The sequence below is a fragment of the Copidosoma floridanum genome, unplaced genomic scaffold (genome assembly GCF_036245765.1).
Source record: "Copidosoma floridanum isolate Cflo_tuat_1 unplaced genomic scaffold, Cflo_Japanese_pri ptg000024l, whole genome shotgun sequence".
Classification (NCBI taxonomy): Eukaryota; Metazoa; Arthropoda; class Insecta; order Hymenoptera; family Encyrtidae; genus Copidosoma; species Copidosoma floridanum.
The window spans coordinates 11,606,108-11,624,215 of NW_028321901.1; the positions used below are offsets into that span (position 1 = coordinate 11,606,108).

The 18,108-nt window shown below is 32.6% G+C and overlaps 1 protein-coding gene across 3 annotated transcripts in view; it reads right to left on the reverse strand.

Annotated features, from left to right (window-relative positions):
- Positions 1 to 18,108, reverse strand: part of SNF4Agamma (SNF4/AMP-activated protein kinase gamma subunit) — a 763,121-nt gene that overhangs the window by 52,132 nt on the left and 692,881 nt on the right. The gene's annotated exons all lie outside the window — the stretch shown is intronic.

The following is an 18,108-nucleotide window of genomic DNA, read 5'->3' on the forward strand; positions in this document are numbered from 1 at the left end:
TCTTACGAAGGGGATGTAAAATTGTAATGTAGTCAGAGTTTCAAGTCTTGTTGCTTCTATACTCTGCACGTATACAAATGACACAATATACGCACACAATACAATCAAATAAGAATCGCAAGCAGTTTCTTGTGAGACATACGTAAACATATCATGTTTTCCTAATACCATGAATAAGAAGGGCCCTTAAATCATGTACATCAAGTTAGCCTCCTTTTTTCATTGACTTAACGAGAGACTTGTAACAATCTTTTAATCATTCTGTATCTTGTTGTCTATTAATATTATTATTGAAATAATGTATATTTAACATTTCGGAAAACAGGCGCTTTTTATAATTTTGTTCCGTGTCTAAAATTTTTATTGTATCAAAATGAAAGTTGTGTGTAAATTCAATGCTATGTTGTAATAGTACAGATGTATCTTCATTTTTTTCTATGTCTCTTTTATGTTCTGCCATTCTCAATTTTTAAGCTCTCGATGTTTGACCGACATAACAGCAGTTGCAATTTGCACATGGTATGTGGTAAACGACATTATTTTTATTGAGTGGCTCTGTTACATCTTTTCTAAGTGGAAAGATCAAATCCAATATATTGTTTAAACTGTATACAAGACCAATGTGAAACTTCTTACAAAAATATTTAATAGGACTGTGCAAGTGGGGAATGTACAGTAATGATAAGATTACTTTATAATTATTATTGTTTCTATTGCAAATGTCAATCATGTTCATGTTTTTTAAGGTATTTATTCTTTTGTTTAAAAATTTATTAATAAATCTTTGAGGATGGTTGTTAGCTAGTAAAAATTTATTCAATAATGTTAAATTATCGTTATGAAATTGAGTGTCTGCTAACTCAATGGAAAAGTCTACTAATGTGTAAATGATACCTATTTTATGTTGTATTGGATGGTGGGAGAAAAAATTCAAGTATCAGCCTGAATGTGTGGGTTTTTGGTACCAATTAGTTAGCACTATGTTATTTTGTTGAGTAATAATTTTTAAATCTAAGAAACTAATGCTGTTGTTGCTGCATGTCTCAACCAAGTATTTTTAATTAATAGACAGTACGAGTTTCGTCCACCACGTCTCCCAAGCAACAGCCACGATCAAATTTGTCACTTCTGGCAAGAAGCCTTTAATAGTGACAGTTTTAGGGGGGGGGGAAACACAAGAGGCCACGCCTTCACATCGAGACCCATCGCTTCTGTATTTCTTCAATACCTTACAACTACTCCCTCTTTTTGTCAGTCCTTTCAATAAGCTGACAAAATGAATTAAAAGAAAAAAGGGAAACAAATGCAACCCATCCCCAAAGAGAATAAACGCTGGATACAAGAGGATCGCTTAACGCTTTACCACCAGCCTTACATACAATTACTTCGCAATACTAGGTTCAACAAAAACTTTTAAATGATAGCCCTCTGGGCACGCCTGTTTTACTTCTCAACAACTTAAACCTGAACAAATAAACTCTAATATTTTACTTATTGAAGCATTTAATACTAATATACTTTTACTTCGAATATCATCGCATTTATACTAACTTCTAGAAAAAATATATCGCTAACGATCGTAAGCTACTTACATAATTGGTTGAGATTTGCACGTTTGCAAAAATATACACTATAGTCCTAAACTACTGACATAATTCGTCGAGATTCGCATGTCCACAACATTGTACACTTTAGAGATTACTTATGCTTTGATCTATCATAAACTAAAACAAAGCTTCCCTAATCTATTCTAATTCGTTCACTGATCAAATTTTTTATCATTTATTGACTTTTTACAATATATACACACATTCAATTACACTGCATCTATATCTTGCTATTTATGTACAGTTAAGTAAAATTATATTTTACATTGTCATCAGTCACTACATAATACTTTCGAAGGTTCGCTCGGTTATAAATTCCAATTTCTTTATCTACCTCGTCCTTGTCTGTCAATAAATGTGTTTTTTCCAAGGACTTGGGAGAATTTACAGGGTCCTTCGAAGAGGTGGAAAAACTTTTGTGTCACCTTATCCAATGCATTTGATATAGCGATGCCTCCTACGGCGAGATCTATCGTTTCTCTATTCCTTCAATACGTTACAGTATTGAAATCAAAAACTTATCAGATTTATTTCATGTTCAGATTATAGTTAATTTCTTGAATAACGATATTTGAACAATTTAAAATTGAAATAGTAATCTTGAACTAAATTTATTTTTTTATAAAAATATTGATTCTTGTCATTATAATATATAACATTTTGAATATCTAACAGAAAATTTAATTAATGATAGCTTACGAAAAACATTCGGAAAACAAAAAGAAATCTGTTGTCATAATAATAAAAGTATCAATAAAAAAAGACACATCCAAGACACAAATTTAATTTAAAAAACGTCTGATCAATCATGTAATATAATAAATGATTATTTTTTTTTAAAAAATCTTTCTAAAAATAAAAAAATTCAAATCCTCAAGAAATAAAAATAATACTCGAACGGAAGTTGACAATTCGATAAGTAATACGTTAAACATAGAACAAAGAACAAAATCTTATGATAACTCAATAGTTAATCATACTAAACCTAATCAATTAATAAATTCATTAGACAAAAGTTTATATTAAAAAGATAGGAATGGATTATTTAAAATTTTTCTCTTTTATTGTACCATAAACAATGAAACTTTTATGCCGATTTCATTGTTAGGAATGAATATTTAAAAAACGTCAGAATTCTAAAAATTATTTTGAAATAAAGATTAACTCAGAAATTTATGGTACGTTAATTGAAGTACAAAGTTTTGTGGATATAATAAATCTACACAGTTTAATTGTTGTTCAAAATTCTATGCACGTGTTGTATTTTGGTAATTGTTCAAATGATTTTAAATTGAATATTTAATTCTGAGGAACTGTGGATTCAGGTACATTTAAGTTATTGTGTTATGAAAATAGATATAATAAAAGAAAACTACGAAATCTTAAATATATTATATCTAAAATAAGAAAAAAATCTAAGTAGAAAAAAAATGAATAATATATTCAATAATGAAAATATAAATCAAATTTTAAAAAGTACTCTAAATAAAAGTAATGATGTATTAGTAAATTCTGCGTCTTATAGTGAAATGAGTTATAAGTGTATGTATTATTCAGCAGTAGTTCTACCAGAAGAAAAAAAAAGTCAACGTGTTGTTATACAGGAAAAGTTCGTCTTAGTCTATTAGTAAATATAATTTAGAATTAAAAGAACTTTCACTTGATGATAAAAATTTTAGAATACTTATCAAGTACTACAATAATGTGTTAAGTTTCGCATCTTTGATAAGTAGAGAAGTAGAACGAAAAGGAAAAGGTATACAAAATAATAAAATTCAATGACAAGTTTTTCATCTTGTGCAAAACACATTTAATTCTGATCCTAATAAAAAACCAAGAAAAGTCAACTATATATGTACATATATATGATAATTGTAAAATTTGCTATTGATCTAAGGTTAAAATCTATGAATAATAGTCAATTTCTTAAAAAACATATCGAAACTTCGACAAAAATTATGAAGGAAAACCAAATAACAAAAAAAAAACAAATATTTACATTAAATCGCAAATGTAGAAAAACTACCAAATTATAAAATGATTTTTTTAAGAAAAACCGACCAGCAAAAACATACATACAATAAAACATTAACCACAGAATGCAGTGCTATTATCGCTGCAAATTCTGGACTTTCAGAAAGCTTCGACCTTTGTGTATACCCAAAAGAATTACCCAATAATTATCCTACAGAAATATTTTTAAATAAATTATCTCATTATATTGATTCCATGGTGTTTCTGTTATTTTTTCTTTTAGAACAATTAGAATGGAGTACTAGTTATTTTAAAAATTACTTAAATAAAAGTGAAGAACTAACTATTATATTATTCCTACAGACTTTCTTACAGACCAAACAAAATACATTTAAATCCATTTTTATACAGGGGACGGCTGACACAACGATTTCGTATTCATTCTTACATCGTGATTGATAACAACCGTATAAATTATTTGAGATATGATAAAAAATGTAAGAATTGAATGTTATTTAGGTTTATTTGACGCAATCATTAATAGTGCATCCAACATTTCTAAGAATTTAAAGATAAAAAAAAAATTTGAAATCTTTTTATACTTCCATCTACATACATTGGAAATCCAAGATATATACAGAAACATTATTAAGATGCAATGTCTATAATGAGAAAATGTAGTAGACCAGATTGGTTTGTAACAGTTACATGTAATCCTAAATGTAATAAAAAAAGTTATTTTACAAAAATTTTCTAAAAATACTATACCAAATGATATTCTAAACATAACTGTTAGACTATTTCACTTGAAATTAGTGTCAGTTTTCGATGACATCATTAAAAACAATATATTCGGAAAAAAATTAGCATACGTTTATGCGTCGAATTTCAAAAACATGGTCCATCTCATTGACACATTTTAATAACATTGCATCCTGATTCCCGATACAAAAATTATTACACCTGAAGAAATTGATGCAATTATTTCAGATGAAATTCCTTCTGGTAATACAAAACTTACAAAATTAGTGATTTAACACATGCTTTGTGGACCTCATACAGAACAAAGTCCTTGTATGATTGATAAAAAATGTACAAAAAATTTTTCAAAATCTTTTACAAACATTACTTCATTCCAAACGAAAGGTTATCCTGAATATATAATTAAAAAAATACTTTCGAACAACATGTTTATGAACTTTGGAGAAAAGATGAAATTTTAGTAGATAATTTAATGGTTGTACCATATAATAAATTTTTGTTGATGAAATGTATATGTCATATCAACTTCCAATTCTGTGCATCTATTTAAAACAAAAAATATGTTTATTATTTTATTATACGTTTATTATAAAAGTAGTGATAGAGCATACATCGAAATTCAAAAATTGAAAGACTAAGACGAAAAAATATTTTATGAAATTAATAGTTACGTTAACGAAAGATATGTAGGTCTAATGAAAGCAGCTTGAAGATTGCAAAAATTTTCAATTTGTGATAGAAGTCATACAGTTATTAATTGAGCTGTTCATCTTGAAAACAAACAAAAACTTGCACTCGAAGAAAATAATATTGAAACTGTTATATAAAACTATAAAACACAGTTAAAAGATGGGTTCAAATTAAATAAACATGATAAATTTGCAAAATCCATAAAGTGTGTGAACATTCCAGAATACCACATTTTTAATAGTAAATTAAAAATTTGGCAAAGAAGTGAAAATGTAATAAAAAATACTGCAGTAGGTAGATTAAACATTGTATCTTCAAAAGATTTTAAGAGATTTTTTTTAACTTGTATTAAATAACGTAACTGATTTAACATCGTTCAAAGGTATTAGAACATATAAAGAAATAACATATAAAACTTCTAAAGATACTGCAGTTGTATTGGGTTTAACAGGCAATAATGGAAAAAAGACATTTTCAAAGAAGCCTTTGCTGTTATGTTTTCATATCAATTAGGATAATTTTTTGCTTGGTTTTTAATTTCAGAAAACGTTCAAGCTGATAAAATATAAAATAATAACAAAGAATTTCTTACGGACAATTTGCCTGACAAAAAAGACAATTTAGCTCTTTCATATATTCAACAAATATTGTAAATTAGAAGATACATCATGTGAATTCTTTAATTTACCGACACCAAAAAAATTGAAAAAAAAGAAGATATGGGTAAAAAAAAAACGTTTCAGTAAAGATATGTTTAACTCGATGTATAAAAGTTTAAATAATGACCAGAAAAAAATATTTTATATTATTCATGAAAAAAAAAATACACTTTTTTTATAGATGATATAGGTGGGTTCAGGAAACCCTTTATAAAACGTTAATTTACTTTTTTATTTCTCAAAATCAAAAAAAATGTCCATGGCATCAACTGGCATAGCATAAATTTTGCTTTCAGGGGATAGCAAGTCATAGAACTTTTAGACTTCCTACAAATCTTAATAATATAGAGAGTGCCTTTTTAGAATTTAAATTAGATAAAAAAAATTAAGAGAAGTTAATTTTATTATTTGGGATAAAGTTTTAATGATTTCAAAAAAAGCATTTAAAATAGTTGACAGAATATTAAGAGATTTATGTAATACTGAAAAATGTTTTGGAAATAAATTAATTATCTTATACGGAGATTTTTGTCAGATGCTTCAAGTAATAAAAAACGGTAATAGAAAAATTATAATTGAACAAACTATTAAATCTTCATTTTTATAGAACTCATTCAAAATTTATAACTTAAAATCAATATTCATTCTAACGAATAAGGATTTTTAAAATGATTATTGGAACGGAAGAGGAAATAAAAACTCTTGACATTCGAAAAATAGGATATCAAATGATATATGTTTTTAAATATCTTTTAATATCGATAATTGTTCGATGAACAATGTTATACTAACATCACGTAAGTATACCCGTAAGTTAAATAATAAAATTCTCAAAAAATTAACTGGAGAAACTAAAACTTACTATAGTATATATAACGTCACTTATAAAGGAGTTGATAAATTGGACGATGATATTTATTTTAATTTTCTGGTGGAAATATTGAGCAATATTTGTGAAGGATTATCACCTCATGAACGAAATCTAAAAATTAGTACCATAGTGATGCTACTAAAAAAATTAAGTATATCAGATGGACTGTGTAATAGAACAGTGTATTTACAAATCACGAAATGTAAATAGGGGTGATTTATACTCAATAGAAAACGTTTTGAGAGGACAAGAAAAATGGTGTGAAAAGGCTGTAGGGGGACAAGAAAAATGGTGGGAGGGTCTGTGGGGAGACAAAGAAAGTGGTGTGGAGGGGCTGTGGAGGGTCTTAGGAAAAAGTGAGAAATGTCAATTCAACGGTTTAAACGGTCGAATTTAAACTTATTTATGGGGGGACTGTAGAGGCTCTGTAGGGGGGCTGTGGGGGGATGTGTGGAATGCCCCACACAAATAACTATATAATATAGGAATATATATATATATATATATATATATATATATATATATATATATGTATACATGTATATGTGTCTGTGTGTATTGTATATACCTATATAGATACAATTTACAGAATATATTTTCACAGAATTTTCTGAACTTTTCGGAATTTAAAGAAAACAGATAACACATATTGATTTAAGAAATTAAATAATTTGTTATGTAAAATATCTATATAAAATATATATATTAAAAAAACTTTAATAATCCTCATTTCCTCTAGTAATTGTCAAAGCACGATGTACTTACGCATTATTTTGAGCTGGTCCACTCATATTTTTGTAGCATGTGTTCTAATATCAAGTATTAAGAAATAACATGATGAAGAATCGCGTTTAACATGGGCTCTTATCAGATGGCTGCTAAATCAGCATTAAAAAATATTATGAAAATAATACATGTCAGCAAAACTTACGGAACTGATACAAAACTATTTAGGGAGTAATCAAGCAAAGTTTCAACCCATGTTATATTACTATTTACAGATTTAAACATTAAAATCATTCAAATCTCTTTTAAAACCACTCATTAGGTTAGTATTCTTCTACGCTTATTCATTTAATTTAAGTATCGGTAATGTAGTTCCCTATAAAAAAAAACATTAACTAAGTAGAGTCCTTAAGAACGTTGCCCTGTCTATGCAAACAATAAAAAAACTACTTTAAACTTGAAGGTATGGTAGATTTGATTTTGCAGTTATTTCTAGATAACGAATTTTGTTTTTTTTTAATTTGTAATTCCATGCGTTTTTCCATATGGCATCACCAATCCTAAACCCTTTTTGTTAAGCCATATGTTAAACCACATAGAATGCCGTATGATTTTTCCGAAGTAATTACATATGGAATTCTGTCACCCGTTTTTCAGATGGGTAGCCTTGTTGAAATTTCTGATCGGTAATATGTGTAAACGTGACGTTCCCAAATGCCACAAAAATCTGAAAGTATACAAAACAAGACGGGAAAAGTATGCACTATAAATTTGTATTAATATAAGATAATGATGAGCATTAATAAATTTTGCGTTTTTTTAATAAAATGATGTTAAATTGCCAAAAGTTACATATTTAAAAAAAATGAATTCTTTATAAGAACCTTATCCAAGCTTCGCATCTTCGATGTGTCCCACGACCCATTATTTTTTGATTGTTACATAAACTACTTAGCCACATTTTAACTGATTCTAGATTTTTTACTGTAACAAGTGTATTGTGATTAAGGGTTAGTAAAACCATACTTCACATAAAATCCGATGCATACAATTAGTGCTTTAGCTCAATGGAATGATCGCTGACTATTAAGTACAAGTTTTAATAGACACTTAAAGTTTGCACACACTATAAATAGTACACAGTTCATAGCTGTGTGTTTTCATACTTCGGTAAGTTTATTTAACATTTATCCACTTTAACGTACTTTACTGTGCTAATTTATAAATTTTTACTTGTTGTAAGGTGATGAAGACAGCAGACACTTAACTTATATATATTTTATGTTCATGTTTTGTTGAAAAACTTTTAATAATTTTATATAAATCTCTTATCTATACGTAGTTATAATGTTATCATTGTCATTACTGGCACTACTATTGTCACTATAGTTTTTTTCTAAATCTTATTTTTTTTCTACCACATTTTTATCAGTTGACTTAAAATTCAGAAAAAATACCATGTCTTGCGTTAATACTATTTATTTATTTATTAATTTTTTTGTTATTGTTTCTAACTATACCTGTAAATATTGTTATTGTCTACAAGCAGAAAATTCAAATACTTATTCTCTTTTTTTTACCTCAAAACGTATACATCATTCTGTTTTCTAAATTTTAGAATTTACTTAAGCTGGACTAGGAAGATGCTATCCTTAAAACAGTAACCGTTTGTATATTTGGTTTGTTAGTATATATCAGTGCCCTCCGGTGAATTTGGAAATTCAAAGTGATCAGTGATCCGTTGGGGGCGAAATGTGAGAAAATAAATAAATACTAGTATAGTGTATTTAAATTTTCTGTGTTGATTTATTAATGCGCAACGTTTCGCTGACAGTCGATAGCACGACAGGTGATGAGTAAGTCAACCAAACTTACGAATTCTCGCGTACCTGCGCCTGATAAGGCTGACACATATTGTCAGCGAAACGTTGCGCATTAATAAATAAACGCAAGAAAATTTAAATACACTTTACTAGTATTTATTTATTTTCTCACATTTCGCTCCCAACGGATCACTGATCACTTTGAATTTCCAAATTCACCGGAGGGCACTGATATATACTAACAAACCAAATACACAAACGGTTACTGTTTTAAGGATATCATCTTCCTAGTCCAGCTTAAGTAAATTCTAAAATTTAGAAAACAGAATGAAGTATACGTTTTGAGGTAAAAAAAAGAGAATAAGTATTTGAATTTACTGCTTGTAGACAAAAACAATATTGACAGGTATAGTTAGAAACAATAACAAAAAAATTAATAAATAAATAAATAGTATTAACGCAAGACATGGTATTTTTTCTGAATTTTAAGTCAACTGATAAAAATGTGGTAGAAAAAAAATGAGATTTAGAAAAAAACTATAGTGACAATAGTAGTGCTAGTAATGACAATGATAACATTATAACTACGTATAGATAAGAGATTTATATAAAATTATTAAAAGTTTTTCAACAAAACATGAACATAAAATATATATTAGTTAAGTGTCTGCTGTCTTCATCACCTTACAACAAGTAAAAATTTATAAATTAGCACAGTAAAGTACGTTAAAGTGGATTAATGTTAAATAAACTTACCGTAGTATGGTAGTTAGGTTTTAAAATCTAAAAACACACAGCTATGAACTGTGTACTATTTATAGTGTGTGCAAACTTTAAGTGTCTATTAAAACTTGTACTTAATAGTCAGCGATCATTCCATTGAGCTAAAGCACTAATTGAATGCATCGGATTTTATGTGAAGTATGGTTTTACTAACCCTTAATCACAATACACTTGTTACAGTAAAAAATCTAGAATCAGTTATAATGTGGCTAAGTAGTTTATGTAACAATCAAAAAATAATGGGTCGTGGGACACATCGAAGATGCGAAGCTTGGATAAGGTTCTTATAAAGAATCCATTTTTTTTAAATATGTAACTTTTGGCAATTTAACATCATTTTATTAAAAAAATGCAAAATTTATTAATGCTCATCATTATCTTATATTAATACAAATTTATAGTGCATACTTTTCCCGTCTTGTTTTGTATACTTTCAGATTTTTGTGGCATTTGGGAACGTCACGTTTACACATATTACTGATCAGAAATTCCAACAAGGCTACCCATCTGAAAAATGGATGACAGAATTCCATATGTAATTACTTCGGAAAAATCATACGGCATTCTATGTGGTTTAACATATGGCTTAACAAAAAGGGTTTAGGATTGGTGATGCCATATGGAAAAACGCATGGAATTACAAATTAAAAAAAAACAAAATTCGTTATCTAGAAATAACTGCAAAATCAAATCTACCATACCTTCAAGTTTAAAGTAGTTTTTTTATTGTTTGCATAGACAGGGCAACGTTCTTAAGGACTCTACTTAGTTAATGTTTTTTTTTTTTATAGGGAACTACATTACCGATACTTAAATTAAATGAATAAGCGTAGAAGAATACTAATCTAATGAGTGGTTTTAAAAGAGATTTGAATGATTTTAATGTTTAAATCTGTAAATAGTAATATAACATGGGTTGAACTATTACTTGTATTTATTGGATGAAGAGCTTATAAAATGGCCCATAAGAAGCATTGCCAATTTGCATACTGTTCACTCATACAAGACTTTCTGTTCTTGAAGACAGCAGAAAATTCTGTGTAGGTATAACCATTCATCGCATGGCACTTATTTACTTTTACTACTGAATTTAAAATTAATTGCAGTGTCCATTCCAAATCATGCTCCTAAAGTTCTTCTGTGGTTGTAAAAACAGGCTACTTGACATTTGTTTTAAATCATTTATGTAGTTCTGTCTTACGAAAAATGGATTCAGACTTGGTGTTAAAATGATTGACTTTAACAATTTCTGTATCGTTTTTTACGATTAAAACTCTTTTGCTAGAACTATGTTTACTCTTAAAACATTCTGTTTATAGAGATTTTTTCACGCACTTTCAAAATAAGTTTATTTTTCGCCGACTTCAGAAATTTCACTTCATTTGAATGTCCACTATAACAGCTGCTCTATCTTCGTTCAAAATTGTTTTACGTCAGACATATGATTTTCATTGTATCGTAACTGTTTGATATTAAGTAGACTGTATGCAAAATAAAGGTGGTGCCAGATAAGCAAAGACACTCATGTTAAGCCACAGATCAGGATGTATGGTAAATAGTGAGAATCGATTAGCTTTTTTAATAAGTACTAAGCAAAACTTAAATTAATATAAGCAATAAAACAAGTGCTTAGCAATGCGTCTTAACTCAATCATAGCAATAACATATGCAAGTACTGTAAGCAAAACTACAATATTTATGTATTAACAGGATAAGTAATACGTGTTCATCGCAAAATGATAATAAGAGTCAGATTAACTTGTGGGTATAGTATAAAGTAAAAAGTAAGATAGAAAGATAGAAATAAAGAAAACAGTAAATCTTTGCTCAGAAACGTTATCTTAAAGTAAATAAGAACTAAATATTTCTTGAACTCAACAACAAGAACTTCCATATTACTAAGCTCAGTACAGGAATTTAGACATGAAATAGAAATTAAACTATAAGAATTAAAAACACTGATTTACTAGCTAGATCGTTGTTTATTACTATATGCAAATTAAAACTAGATAAAATAAAACACTATGTACAATTAAAATTAGTTCAACCCTAAACAATAACAGGCACTTAATATGTCACAACTTTTTTTCCCACTTCTGATGTCATTTTTTCTGCCAGCCTATAATCTTACAAATATTTTTACTGTTTTCAATAAAATCTTGTGTATCAGTAATATTTTCACTTTTCAACAAGCGTTAATATTCTATTCAAAATATTTAACAAAAATTTTATAACGCTCCATAGCATGAACGTTAGCCAAATTCTAGTAGAGTTTCTCTGTAATGCTTGAAGCTTGCGTTAGCGTACTCAGATGAATCACACGCTGCTTTAAATTTTTTTTAAATATTGCTTTGTATTCACAAAAATGATATGAGTCATAACTAACAGTGACTGGCAGTGTTCGTCTTTCACCCTCTGTATTCTTGGGTATAGCTTTTGCCTAAGAACAAATTTAAAAATCGATGGTTAGGGTTTACTTACCATGGTCTCCGTAAGAGCTCACAGAATGATTCTTTCAAGGATTTACTAAAAAGTATGAATCAAATTAAAAAATTGCCAATTTAATTCATAATTCTGTGCTGTGAAGAATATCACAGCTTAAGACAAAAGTTGATTTTATCTTCAATCGTATAATAAATTAATTTATTATAAATCTATTATGACTTTCCTCTCTTGATCTTTTTATTATGGCATGGATTAAAATGACTTTATCGAATAAGCTATTTTTTTCCTGAGCTAGAAACGGCGTCGAACAAGAGTAAGCCTGTACTCGTTTGTCTAAGTAGATTTGCTCTCTGTAATCAAATAGCATACATTTTTTTCTAGCAACTCACATAGTGACACCTCTTTTATTAAGAGGAATTTAATAAAATGCTGGGGTACAGTTTACCAAAATAATAGGAGAAAAAATGTATCGACAGATGAGAAATACTTGTACATGCTTGATCATTTTTCCTTTGGTTCCACTATACGTTAAAGCGAGCTTAAAAGTATGCACAACCTACACCATAGACCTAGGGCCATCCTGACTCCAGAGTTGAATTTGCAGATGGAAAGAAAGGGAGCTATTTGAACATTGGAGAACGATATCATCTAATGTTACAGTTACCAACATCCAGAGCTAGGTTACAGCACGATACCATCTGGCTTCATAGCTATCATCATGAAAGCGTTAGAACATAAGATCCTCTGATTTCATAGCTCGATCATGCAATAGTACAAGCTTGAGTAACCCTATGGGATATGATGTGTATGTAGCCTATGAATCGGCTTGAGTTGGCAGTCCCATGGCTGCCGTGTCCAGGAGTTGAGGAGGAAGGTGAAGTAATTAAACGCTTGTTAACATTAACAAGAAAAGGTTTAATATTCACTGGTAAGAAAGGGCTTCTCAAGGAAGCTACAAAATGTGTGCTCGCAATGACGGTCGAGACTTCTCTGCTCGCGCAGCGGCCTGCACGGCGAGCAGAGACGCTGGAGAAAGAGAAGCGGAGGAAGGCTAAAGAGCCTACTCTTTTACCGACGGTTGCGCAGCAGGGTCGGGTCCCCACACTACTCCCCCCTGAGACAGAACAAGTAAAAAGAAAGTGGAAGGCTGTGGTCATCGCAAACTTATATGAGTTACAAGAATAATAAAAAAAAAATGTTTGAACGCAGCTTGACAAAAACATTACTGTTTAAATCGCAGTACAACACAAATTGGATTATTTTTACTTAGTTACAATTAACGTTGGAAACAATTTGTTTTAACGGAACAGAGTCTTGATACATAAGAGAAAAAAAAGGAAAAAAAAAAATAATTTACAGAGTGTGTGTAATTACGCTGTGGCCGAGCAGGTGTAGGCCATTATAAAGTTGTAAGACTCAAATGATAAATATAATTACAAAATGTGTTTAGACACTACTTAAAGTCTATGTAGATCTGACTAATGATAAATTAGACGTAAAACATAAACGTTGTTAGCGCAAGTTAAGAAGTTATTTAAAAGAAGTTTTACAGACTGTTTTCACAATCAACATTGACTTGGCAGTAACAGAGATATTAAAAACTATAAATTCGCAGCCTCTGAGTTACAATTGGCCAACGCAAGGCACTTTGGTGTGACTAAACATTAAATGTAACGCATTTTACAGTAATGGTATAACTGAGTAAATATAAAATCACAGTTGGCGTTAAGTAAGCTGAGACTATATTAATTAATTTTCCTTAATATTAGCAACCAGGTAACGAAGAGACCAGAAAACAAATTTACTTAGAACTATTAATGGATGTGCTGAAATGAACTTTTTTGTTGCATTGTTTATTGCACGGATAGGTTTTAAGTACAGGAATGGGCCTTGGAGGCAGAATGCAGGGTGTGGTGAGATCCACAGTGGGTGCCTCAAGGTCCTCCGGAACAAAGTGAGCTGGTTTGAGTTGTTCTGTTGAGAGAACTTTGAGTGTACCGTTTGTATCTATTTTATAATCGAGGTCGGAGATTCGCTCGATGATTTTGTAAGGGCCCGAGTAAGGACGTTCGAGTGATTTGGCAGCTAGGTTACGACGAAATACATGTGAGCAAGTGCGAAGATCCTTAAAAAAGAATGGGCAAGCCTTGTGACGGTGTTCAACGGGCACTGGTTTGAGTGTTCTCATGTGTTCCCTGTAGTCCTCAATAAAAATTTGAGGATTTGCAAAAAAATTGTCAGGGATGAAGAATTCACCGGGCAGGCGTAAGGTTGTACCGTATAAGAATTCGGCAGGGCAGGCTCCCGTGTCAGTCCGTACTGCGGTGCGGAGGCCAAGCAGAACTGTGGGAAGAAGTTTAACCCAATTAGGATCATTGTGACACATGAGTGCGGCCTTGAAACTGCGATGCCAGCGTTCTATGAGCCCGTTGACAGCCGGATGGTAGGCAACGGTTCTTTTGCGCTGGCAGCCAATGAAGGAAAGGTAGGCGTTAAATATGGTGGATTCAAATTGAAAACCCTGATCTGTGGTCAGAAATCGTGGGGCACCGAAGCGAGCGACCCAAGTCTCTTGGAAGGCACGAAGGACCGTGGAGGCTTGAATGTCCTTGAGAGGGACAGCCTCCACCCAACGAGAGAAACGGTCTATGATGGTTAAAAGATACGAGAAACCCTCACAGGTCTTGAGAGGACCAACGATGTCCATGTGAACATGACGAAATCTGTCGTCCGGAGCTATAAATTGACTGGGTTCGTTTTTAACATGACGAGAGACCTTAGATTGTTGGCAATTGAGACAGCCATGACACCAAGATTTTATATCTCGGTGCATGTTGGGCCAAACGTATCTTTGACGAATCAGTTGATCTGTAACTTTAGCGCCAGGGTGAGAAGAACTATGAAAAAGATCAAAAATTCGTTTACGTAAAGCTTTTGGAACGTAGGGACGAAGAATTTTGCCCGTGAGGTCGCCAAAGAGACGAAGATGCTCGTGACCTAGTTCGATGCTTTTAAGTTTTAATGAGCAGTCTGAAGACTCGAGGAGTGGCTTTAACTCGACGTCGTGCTGCTGATGCTGAACAAGTTCGGGCATCTCGATATCAGTAGGTAGGCGAATCATGTCGACGCGAGAGAGAGCGTCTGCTGCGACATTATCTGTGCCGGGTAAATGTTCGATCTCTGTGGAATATTGAGAGATGAAGCACAGCTGTCGACACTGACGAGGAGAGGCTTTGTCAGCCTTTTGCGCGAAAGCATAAATCAGGGGTTTATGGTCAGTGACGATTTTAAAGCACCTACCCTCAAGAAAATATTTAAAGTACTTTATGGACGTGTAAATGGCAGTGAGTTCTTTATCATAAGCGCTATATTTGCACTGAGCCGGAGAGAATTTTTGCGAGAAAAACGCTAAAGGGTGCCAAGTTCCATCAGTCAACTGCTCGAGGCCAACCAGGCCAATGGGTCGGGTCGTGGCTTGGGCATGAGTTTTGACAGCGGAGATATTTGTGTGTTCGGAGGCGAAGGAGTCACAGTACCTGTCTGCTGCCTCTGCTAAAGCTGTCAGGGATGTGATATTATGGATCGAAAGGGCTGCGCGACAACCAGGAGAAAGTTGCTCCAGGAACACGATCCTGAGGACCTCCTCCCCACATCCTGTCTCCAAGGCACGCATTCTGCTCAAAATCATGGACCGTTTGCTTTCTAGCGAAACCTGGTTGCGCAAAAGCTGACGGAGACGCTGTTCCGACGAGCCCTCAAAAGTAGAAATTATGCGTTTTTTAATTTGCTCGTAAAGATCTGGAGGCCTCGGATGCAAATTTAATAAATCAAGAATGGACATCATAGAATCCGCATCTAATTTTTCGGCAATGTAATCCGCTTTGGTCGCGGAGACCGTGATACCGCAATTTCTAAGCGTAATTTTGGCTTGAGCAAACCACGCCTGAGGGTGAGAACGCATAAAGTTCGCTATTTTGGGTTCTCTCGCAGCAGCCACTACCTGAGGTGTCGGATTTTCGCTGTCGTCACCTCTTGCGTTTAAATTGTTAGATCTACCCTGCACCTGTAGTTCGAGCTCTGCGATTTTGTCTATTGCTTGCTTGAGCGACGCTTGTAGTTCTTCGGCGGACATGATTAAAAATTTCAATATAACAAGCCAAGTGAACAAACAAAACAAAAAAATTTTAACGCAAAATGCACGACGAGAGTGTAGGACTGCAAGGGTTTAAAAAAAAAAAAAAATAGAGTATTTCAATTAAAAAGAAAAATAATAACGTTAAAAGTCTGAAAATACGCAGAGCCTCATGTTAAAATCGTGTTGAACGAGATAAAAATAAACAATAGCAAGCACGGCTTTAAGCGAAACACGAGGTGATTCCAAGAAAACGCTGAGAGTTGTGCGCGCGTGCGCGCGTCGAGACACGACATATAATACGCAAGTTCACGTGGGCCCGCGCAAAGGCTGTAATTGTAAACAACGCGAGAAAAAGTATATATGTATGTACAAGTAATCAAGCCGGTACGCAAAAAAAAAACAAAGGATGCAAACACTATTGAATCACCTAAATTTTAATTGCAAATGTTCGGCGAAATCGCACTTCGCAAGGTCACGCATAAGTACCTGCAGGAGCTGCGGCAAGACGATGAGCTGAGGGCCACTGCAAGCTGGAACTGGTATGATGAGCAGCATCGATGATGGGCTGCTGCTGGGCAATGCCGTTGGCCGGCGTAAACACGCAAGAATGCTCGACGGTCAAGATCACTGTACTGGAAGCGTCCGGAAGGGCTCGGATGGCTCGGTGATTTTGGCGTCGAGAGGCCGAGATGATATATTTCGGGAGAATCATCGATGAGATGTTAGCGTGCGCCCCAGGAAGCTGGCTTTCGATAGGCAACAATAATGGCTGCCTAAACACAAACTTGCTGCTTACATCTTCCGGGAAGTATGATAATACCTTTCTTCTTCCTCGAGACAGTCGGGGTCACCAATATGGGATATGATGTGTATGTAGCCTATGAATCGGCTTGAGTTGGCAGTCCCATGGCTGCCGTGTCCAGGAGTTGAGGAGGAAGGTGAAGTAATTAAACGCTTGTTAACATTAACAAGAAAAGGTTTAATATTCACTGGTAAGAAAGGGCTTCTCAAGGAAGCTACAAAATGTGTGCTCGCAATGACGGTCGAGACTTCTCTGCTCGCGCAGCGGCCTGCACGGCGAGCAGAGACGCTGGAGAAAGAGAATCGGAGGAAGGCTAAAGAGCCTACTCTTTTACCGACGGTTGCGCAGCAGGGTCGGGTCCCCACAACCCTCTCTCTTCACCACCACCTACCGCCTGATCATGTAGTAGTTTGAGCTCGAGTTAGCCTTACCCCCACCACCACTCTAGGGATTGGGGGTGAGCTAAAACCACCATAGCTTACTTACTCACTTTGAGTATGAGCCTGCTTGTTAACTTTACCGTTAGTTATATGAATATACTCATACAGGTTTATTAGGTAGATTAAAATTTACCGTTAAGGACTTGAAAGCTTGCACATCTAATTATTTTTCATACAACTATAAAGTATTGGCCCACAACCATATGCACATGTTATTTGTATGCACATGTACAAGTAATTATGTATTTCAATTAATTATACAATAGTAAGAAAAGTGAAACATAATCATTTAAGTACTTTTGATTTAAATATTTGCCAATAGATCACCATCTATATAAAATTAAGAAACATATACGTACTTATACAGCAATAATAACTTCATTGCTGAAGT